This window comes from Podarcis filfolensis (assembly GCF_964270895.1).
Source record: "Podarcis filfolensis genome assembly, chromosome: 9".
Classification (NCBI taxonomy): domain Eukaryota; kingdom Metazoa; phylum Chordata; class Lepidosauria; order Squamata; family Lacertidae; genus Podarcis; species Podarcis filfolensis.
Window position 1 is genome coordinate 54,653,962 of NC_139610.1, and position 8,685 is coordinate 54,662,646.

The 8,685-nt window shown below is 42.7% G+C and overlaps 1 long non-coding RNA gene across 1 annotated transcript; it reads left to right on the forward strand.

Annotated features, from left to right (window-relative positions):
- The first annotated feature begins 1,906 nt into the window (after nucleotides 1-1,906).
- On the forward strand, nucleotides 1,907-7,267 carry LOC310742559. The gene is made up of 2 exons (XR_014538554.1): nucleotides 1,907-1,974; nucleotides 7,124-7,267. It is a non-coding gene; the product is annotated as an uncharacterized lncRNA (long non-coding RNA).
- The last annotated feature ends 1,418 nt before the right edge of the window (nucleotides 7,268-8,685 follow it).

Here is an 8,685-nt window from a genome sequence, read left to right on the forward strand (position 1 = left end):
GTGGGGCTCAAACCCATCGCCCTGAGATTAAGAGTCTCATGCTCTACTGACTGAGCTATATAGGCTCTATCTCAGGACAGGGGAACCTTTGGGCCTCCAAATGCTATTGGACTTCAGCTCCATTCATCCCTGACCATTGGCCATACTGGCTGGGGCTACTGCTGTGCTGAAATCTGTCCTACCATTTTCTCAAAAGGTTCCCTCTACTCCAGGAAAAAGGCTTCCATTATCCTGCCTCATTCTCAGGACAATTGAGGATTTCTTTAAATTTCCAATGGATTCAGGGTTTCACTTACTTTATCATGCACAAGGAAAAAGCTGGTGGTGTTTTTTTTTCCTTTCCAGCAAACATTTCCTCAGTCTCACTGAAGCCTTCCTGGCTGCCTGCACTTCCTGATCTGCAAAACCCCCACAGGAATGTTGGAACTGCCACAGCAGGGATCATTCAGTCTGCAACTTAAGGGTTATTTTTGTTAATGTTAAAAACTAGCCCATAGGGGCAGAAGTGCTGCTGAGCAACCAAGCAGAGTGGAATGACTTTCACTGAGGCACCATATTATGAATACACAACCAACAAACCAATAAAGTAATAAGCAAATTTGAAGAACCCGCTTACAGTATGTAGAGAGATTTGGTAATTTGTTTAATGACAGAATTTTAGATGATTTTAGTCACCTTTAAATAAGGAGCCTGGGTTTTCTTTCATGCTACATTGTACTGTTCTGTTGCTTCCTTGTAAAACAAAATGAATAAAGTTAAGAAATCTGATAAGTATAACCCAATCCAAATAAAGCATGGCTAGCTAGTGATTAGTGGGTCATATTTGTCCCACAAAATGATTTGTCCTGGTCCCTGGGAGGTGTTTCATAGCACCATTTTCATTCCATGATTATAAGCTGTTTCCTCCTCCAACGACAAATGTGACCAATATGGTGCCCTTCATTGTTGAACTCTTACTGCCATCAGCCCCAACCAGCATGGCAAATGCTCAGGGATTATGGGAGTTGCAGCCCAACAACATATGGATGGTCACATGTTGGCAGCCATTGTTCTGCAGCAATAAGCTCTTTCATGAGTCCTTAATGGAATGATTCCAACCCGCTAGGGTACCACTCCTGCCATCTCTTTCTGGGAGCATGAATGAAGAAGCCATAAGCAGCTGGATACTAAATTACGTTTCCTTCCAGGCTTGGGAAGTCAGCTCTCTCAGAGCCAAGCCATTCATAAAAACAGTCAACATCACTGGACCTGCCAGAAGATAGTTAAGAGGGGATGCTATGAAAAATGGTTGTTCAACTGGACAGGTCTGATGGACGATTAGGGCAAAAAAGAGGAAATGCATGATATAAAAGAGGGCAAAAATGGACACAGTTTTGCATGCCATCTGCATGTGCTAATTTGTATAGATGGGTGTGATTTCTGAAATAATTCCTGTAATTTAAATAGGAATAAAATGGCATAGACCGGAAGACTGACCTGGTGATCGGAGTGCTTCATCATTCTGCTGTTCATGGGCATCTTCTGGTCTCCCTTAACCTATCTTTAAACTGAACCTGGGCTAGGAAGCCCTTTAAGCAGGATGCTCTCCTCAAACAGTCCTCAAAATAGATGATGGCCTCTGTAAAGTAGAACACATGATGGCCCTCCTACTGGGAATGTCAGGGTATACCATGTCATTCAGATCATTCCTTTAGAAAAACCATTAGCCTCTGCTAAGCAAATCCCTTTTGAACCCCATTTTACTTTAAAGTTGTCAGTCTGATTAACCATGGTCTTTGACAGTCGCTTGGATGTTATACCTTGGAATCTGTTTCCCCTGCACTTGTCACAAACATTTCAGTTAACATTTCTCAAGGAGGCGGTCTGGATTTATCATAGTAGGCAGACATTCCTAATTTGTCTTTCGGTGGGATGTCGGCAGCTAATTCCTGTCTGATGTATTACCTAGCTATCTGAACAAGGAAAAGGAAATGGGTAAGATTTGCACATTTTCTGTTCCTCTTAATTGCGCCGTGGAAGTAATCTATCCATATATATTTACCACCAATTATTCAAGAACATTAATGTGATTTACAGCCAACTAAAACACAAGTTTATTAAAATCAGTATGTTAAAAAAAAACCCTATAATAAATGCATATTAATAAAAACAACCATGACTCCCAGCATCCTGAACAAACTACAGTTGGCAGGATTCTTTGGGAGAAGCCATGACCTTTTAAAGTGGTATGATGCTCCTTTAAATGTATAGTGAAAATGGGTACTTATTATTTTATGCCAGGGGACCTTTGGCTCTCCAGATGAGAAGTATAATTCTCATCAGCCCTAGCAACCATAGCCAACGGCTGAGGCAAAATTGTAGTCTGATTTGCAGCCCAAGAGCACCTGGTGGGCCAAAGCTTCCCCACTCTTGCTTTAACACAAAAGAGAAAGCAACGTGTTATCAGACAGCAAAGCTTCTATTGGCAAGGAGTTCCACAGGGCAGAGCATGCCACACTGAAAGCTTGGCCCTAGTAAAGGCCAGCTGAACTACAGGGCCAAGTGAGACTACCAAAAGTGCCCTACCAGAAGACCTCAGCAATCAAGGCAGGACATAAGGAATCAAGCAGTCCTTAAGGAACCAAGTTGTTTAACACAAGAACACGGGTGGCGCTGTGGGTTAAACCACAGAGCCTAGGATTTGCCGATCAGAAGGTCGGCCGTTCGAATCCCTGCAACGGGGTGAGCTCCCGTTGCTCGGTCCCTGCTCCTGCCAACCTAGCAGTTCGATAGCACGTCAAAGTGCGAGTAGATAAATAGGTACCGCTCCGGCGGGAAGGTAAACAGCATTTCTGTGCGCTGCTCTGGTTCGCCAGAAGCAGCTTAATCATGCTGGCCACATGACCCAGAAGCTGTACGCCAGCTCCCTCGGCCAATAAAGCGAGATGAGCACCACAACCCCAGTCGGCCACGACTGGACCTAATGGTCAGGGGTCCCTTTACCTTTAAATTAGTAACCAGTGCTAAGTGCTTCTAGATACCCCTTCTGCATGCCACCTCCAAACATTTCAGTATCAATGTGTGTGGTATTCAACTGTAGTTCTACTCAGAGTAGACTAAGTGAAGCTAATGCACGTTACAGTCATACCTCGGGTTACAGACACTTCAGGTTGCATTTTTTCGGGTTACGGACCTGCCGAAACCCGGAAGTACCGGAACGGGTTACTTCCAGGTTTCGGCAGTTGCACATGTGCAGAAGCGCTAAATCGTGCTTTGTGCATGTGCAGAAGCACTGAATTGCAACCCGCGTGTGTGCAGACGTGCTGCTGCGGGTTGCGAACATGCATCCCTCACGGATGACGTTCGCAACCTGAGTGTCCACTGTATTAGATTAGGTTCACTAATTGCAGTGGGTCTCCTCTGAGTAGAACTTGAATAAAACCTACTTTGCTTATACTGGGGAAAAACCGTATGTGCTTCAATGAAGACAGCAACCTTCTACAGCAGAGTGCTGCAGCAATGAGGGGCTTGTCCCCAGGCCTTGCACAATATCCTTTTGTGCTCTTTCCCAGAACAAATCTAACTACTTTTTGTGTTAAACTCAGTGCTTTTCTTCTAGAAAAAAAGGTGCTGGTACTGCATACCCACGAGTACCCCCGGGGGGGAAAGCACTAGTTAAACTCTATGTTCTAAGTGTGTGTGTGTGTGTGTTTTATAAAAGAAGAGAATTGTTTCCTTTAACAGCAACAGAAAGCCTCCTCTCCGTCTGATATTAACGTTTGATGGCGGCTTAAGATCACACAATAAAAGTCAGGGTGGGCTCCATCAGAAAAAGTTGCGTTTCTCAGAACATTTGCTATTGATATGTTGGGAAAGTGGCAGACTTGGTGGGGTGGGGCGGGGTGGGGGCTGCTGGGGAGAGCTTGCATGATCCATTAATAAGAAACAGTTTGGCACACTAGATTACTAAAGCATGGCTAATCTCTCAGCCAAAACCCACACATTCTTCATTTGTGTTTCCCAGCCTTTTTTGAGCTTGTGTGTGTGTGTGTGTATACACACACATACAATACAGAGGAACTGGCTAATTAAATCTTGGAAAGTAAATTCAGGTTTCTTTAGGCATTTCTGAAAGGGAATTAAAAACACAGTGGATTGGATTCATAGAGGATGTGCTTTCAAACAGCAGCGCAGAAAGAGGAAGACAATTGCTGTCTTTGTTACCAGAGTGCATGTTTGTAGAAAAGTGAGGAGGTGTTCTGAAATATGATGAATATATGGATATATACTCTGGAAACAATCGAGGACATTTTTCTGTTTCAACAAGCTTTTCCAGCTGGATGAAAAGGTCTCTGCCTTAGATGTTCATTTTGTATTGTTTTAAAACCTGTCTTCAGATATATATATATATATATATATATATATATATATAGAGAGAGAGAGAGAGAGAGAGATATGGGGGAACCTCCATAAATCCTAGAAATTAATAAATGGTAGGATTTTGATTATTTGTAGTATTGAAAGGAAGTTTGGAGGCCAGTGGAAAAATACAAGCTGAGCTTCCTTCCAAGCAAGTGCCTCACCTGGAATAGAGGCAGTGCTATTTTTATAGAAAAAGAGGTGCTGGAACTTACCATCATAAACACCTCTCTCATTCTCTTAGAATTGCAATAGCACCCACCTGAGAGGTGCCAGAACTGAGTTCTGGCAAGTTCTGACTTTTTAAAAGTCCTGGATAGACACATTAACATGACAAAAGGTGTTGACACCCCATCTTAGAGGAATCTTGGGCCTGAGCAGACAGAAGCTGCCATGGTGATGGGGCATGTGGGAAAAGAGAGTCTTTAGAGAAAGGTGTGTTGGGAAGGAAAGTGGGGGGGACAAAAGGAAGGGATCCATCTTGGGCAGACCGGCTGAAGGCTGGCTGGGAGAGATGCCTTGCAATCCAGTGCAGAACTGCTGTGGAGAACAAGTCCCTCTCAAAATGACGATGCTGTAAGATCTGGACTGCCTCCATGCAGACTGAAGGTACAAATATGTGAATAAATCCTATTTCTTAAAGTTATGACAGCCTTCACACCACACCTTCAATTCTCCAAAGGTGCACAAACTCTAGGTATTCACCTGGAACCCCCTGGAACCTTGCTATCGCTTGGCATAGAGTGGTATGGCACCCAACTTCTATATTTGTAAATTGTTTTGATGCATGTATACAAGATGATCCATAAATGTATAGTTATTGCTAATAATATTGATGATAATAATTTGCTGAGTTGCTGCTCACACTCCTTTCTTTGTTCACTGACCTTTCATATCAGAAGAGGTGTTTGTTGGCAGCTGGAACTGAAGCTATCAGAACCAACCATCATAATCAATCAGCATTTTCCAGGGACGACAGGCAAAAACTGACCAAATCTCTGGGTTTGGGCTGGAGACCATTTTTTAATGACAGTTCTCCTGCCTAGAATTTGTGTTTTCAACATACTGTGGCGTTGGGTGGAAACAGAACTAATAAGCATTTCCTTTGCTTGGTTTAGGGGCAATTGCCATAGTGTAGAGGGAAATTGGTGGGTTGGTGGAGCAGAAAGCATATTTCCTCATTTGTATTTCATAATGTTGGCATATATCAAGGTATGATACCTTACTTACAGGCTTCCCTTCCCCCGGTCTTCCACTCAAATGAATTACTGGATGTCTTAAGAAGTTGCCATAAGAAGTTAGACTTCCATGAAACAACTTTAACATGATTTACAGAAGCATAGCTATGTTAGTCTATTATAGCAAAAACAATAGAGTCCTTTGGCATCTTAAAGACTAACATATTCATTGAGGCATAAGAGTTTGTGGACTAAAGCCCACTTGGTCGAATCGGAGGCCATGGGACTCTTGGTTGTTGTTTTCTCTTTTAAAAGTTGACATTGAAAACTTCTCTTGTTCTTTTTGGGGCTTCTGGGTTTTAGAGATGTAAGTCTTCAACTTAAGCCTTCCATCCTAGGGCCTTGCAAAGGTTTTGGACTCCAGATCCCATCACCACTACAATGGTCAGGGATCATGGGAGTTGTAGTTCAAAACATCTGGACAGTATCTACCAGGTTGGGGAATGTTGGTTTAACTGGTTGGGAAGCATTGTGAAAATCACATCAGATGCATATTGCAAGGGTATTGCTTTGCAGTTTCTTCGCTGTTAGCCTTTGCATTTCCCAAAATCCATAACGGTTTGTTTGGTGCCTGTGGGAGAAGTCAAGCTTACCAATATGAAGTTGCAGAGTATCAAGTGAATGTTCTCTGCCAAGCGCAAGCTCAGTTATCCAAGGTAGCAGGTTTTATTTATTTATTTATCTATTGCATTCCCCCCCACCCCCAAGTTGCTCAGGGTAGCATATGTAGTTGTCTCCCACCATTTTTATCCTCACAACAACCTACACAGGGATCCTAAAGAAAGAACATGGAGGTGTGGGAGGAATAGTACCGTGGGAGCAAAGAATTTGGGAAAATAAAGGGAAGGCAGCTTGTGCAAGCCTTGGATACCACTCATAATATTTAATATTTCATTTTGGTGACAAGTTTAGTTACCTCCTCTTAAATTAGCATGGTGATTAGCACAGACATAGAAATGATCAGGCATAAGTTCTGTAAATATAACGGAAAAATAGGATATAAACATACTGGTATCCTATGTAGAAACAACTTGTTTTCGTTTTCTTCAGTGTTTGAGTGGTCTACTAGTCTCATTGACTCTCTGGCAAGTTTCCTGCATTCAGCTTTTTTTTATTTACGGGAAAAAATCGTATTGTTCATTTTTATGTCTTTTTTTAGCTGGTTACACCAAAAAATTCCCTCTTGACCAGCTTTTTTATAGGTTTTCCCCCACCCCTTCATTTAACTTGCCAGAGTTTATGTTCTCTTCTGTTTTCTTCATTTGGACTTGACTTCCAGGATATATATATATATATATATATATATATATATATATATATATATATAATTTGCTCTAAAACTTCTAGTAACACTTCAATTTGCTCCTAAACCACATCTTTCTAGACTGATGTAAATTGGTCCCTTTCTCCCAGCTCATATGGGTCATTTCCCCAAACAGGCAATTCAGACAGCCTTCCCCGATGTCTCGTTCATTTTATTCTTTCAGAGGACTGTGAAGAGCAATGAGCAAGAAAACATGGAAAGATGTACTAGAAGAAAGCATGCAGAAATGCGGAAAAGTCAAAGAAAGTGTAAAGGGAGAGCACAAGAGAGATATTGCAATAATATTGTCCTCTCAGGACCCAAATCACCGTTTGACTCTTTAGGCCTCCTGCCTAGATCTTTAATGTTCATTACTCTCAGGCTGTTGGCTGAATGATGTTAGGAGACCTGATCCATCTTCTTGCTTGGCCGGGTTATGCCACGATACAGGTCTCATTCACACACAGCCCCAATATGTTTCCTTTACATGTGGTGGGCACTGAAGAAAACCTTCAGATCATCTATATTTCTGCTGTCACCTTGCACCTTTAATATGAACTGGAGCCCATGCAATTGGAGTCCATATTTAATATGTGTGAAGGTTCTGCTAATGCAATCCACCTACTCTGTAGGTTGGGTGGTATCTGAAGAAGAGCTACTCTGGTAGACACTTTACTTGCACTACAGCCTTCTAGTTGCATTGAAGTCAGAAGCGGCTAATGGCCTGATGCTATGCATGTTTATTAAGTCAAGTAAGTGTGCAAGAACTGAAATCCATAAGCAACTTGATTAAGAAAACTCCATTCCCTTCAATACAATAAAGACTCAGGGTGGGCAACAGCACACCATGTGCCACATTCAGCCCTTGACTTACTCTGTGTGCCCCCAATGCTCCCCCCTCCAGCATCTTCCAAATCTCCCTTTGATCAAGTACCAGCCGACATGGCAACTGAGCTGCCTATGGAGAAATAGGTTGCCTTGTTCTTGTTCCAGCAGATTGCTTTTCTTCCCTGCTAAGCTTAGAGAAAGAGAAGCCTCTTTTTCTGCTCCTAGGATGCCAGTGGAGAAACAGATCATTCTGTTCTTGCCCTAGCATCTCACTGTATTTCCTTGCTAGGCTGGGGGGGAATGAAGCTTTGATTCCCGCACCCATCATGGAAGGAAAAGAGAATGGGAATTATCTGATTATGTGAATGGGAGGGAAAGAAAGTGTGGGATGGAAATGGATGATGCTCAGTCAATAGAGCATGAGACTCTTAATCTCAGGGGTGTGGGTTCAAGCTCCAGATTCCTGCATTGCAGGGGATTGAGCTAGATAACCCCAATGGTCCCTTCCAACTCTACAATTCTATGATTCTATGAATGTGTGTGTGAATTAGTATGAAAACGAGAAATGGAGAGAGGGGTGGTGAAGAGAGAGACTGATGTGAGATGATGATGAACTGGGGAGTTTGTAATATATGACTCTGTATTTGTGTAAATGTAGATGGATGAATGGCTGGCTGGCTGGATGGATGGATGGATGGATGAATGGACGAATGGATGGTAAAAATGTAAAGGACCCCTGGATGGTTACATCCAGTCAAACGCAACTATGGGGTCTCAACTTGCTTTCAGGCCGAGGGAGCTGGCATTTGTCCTCAGACAGCTTTCCGGCTCATGTGACCAGCATGACTAAACTGCTTCTGGCACAATGGAACACCATGACAGAAACCAGAGTACATGGAAATGCCATTTACCTTCCAG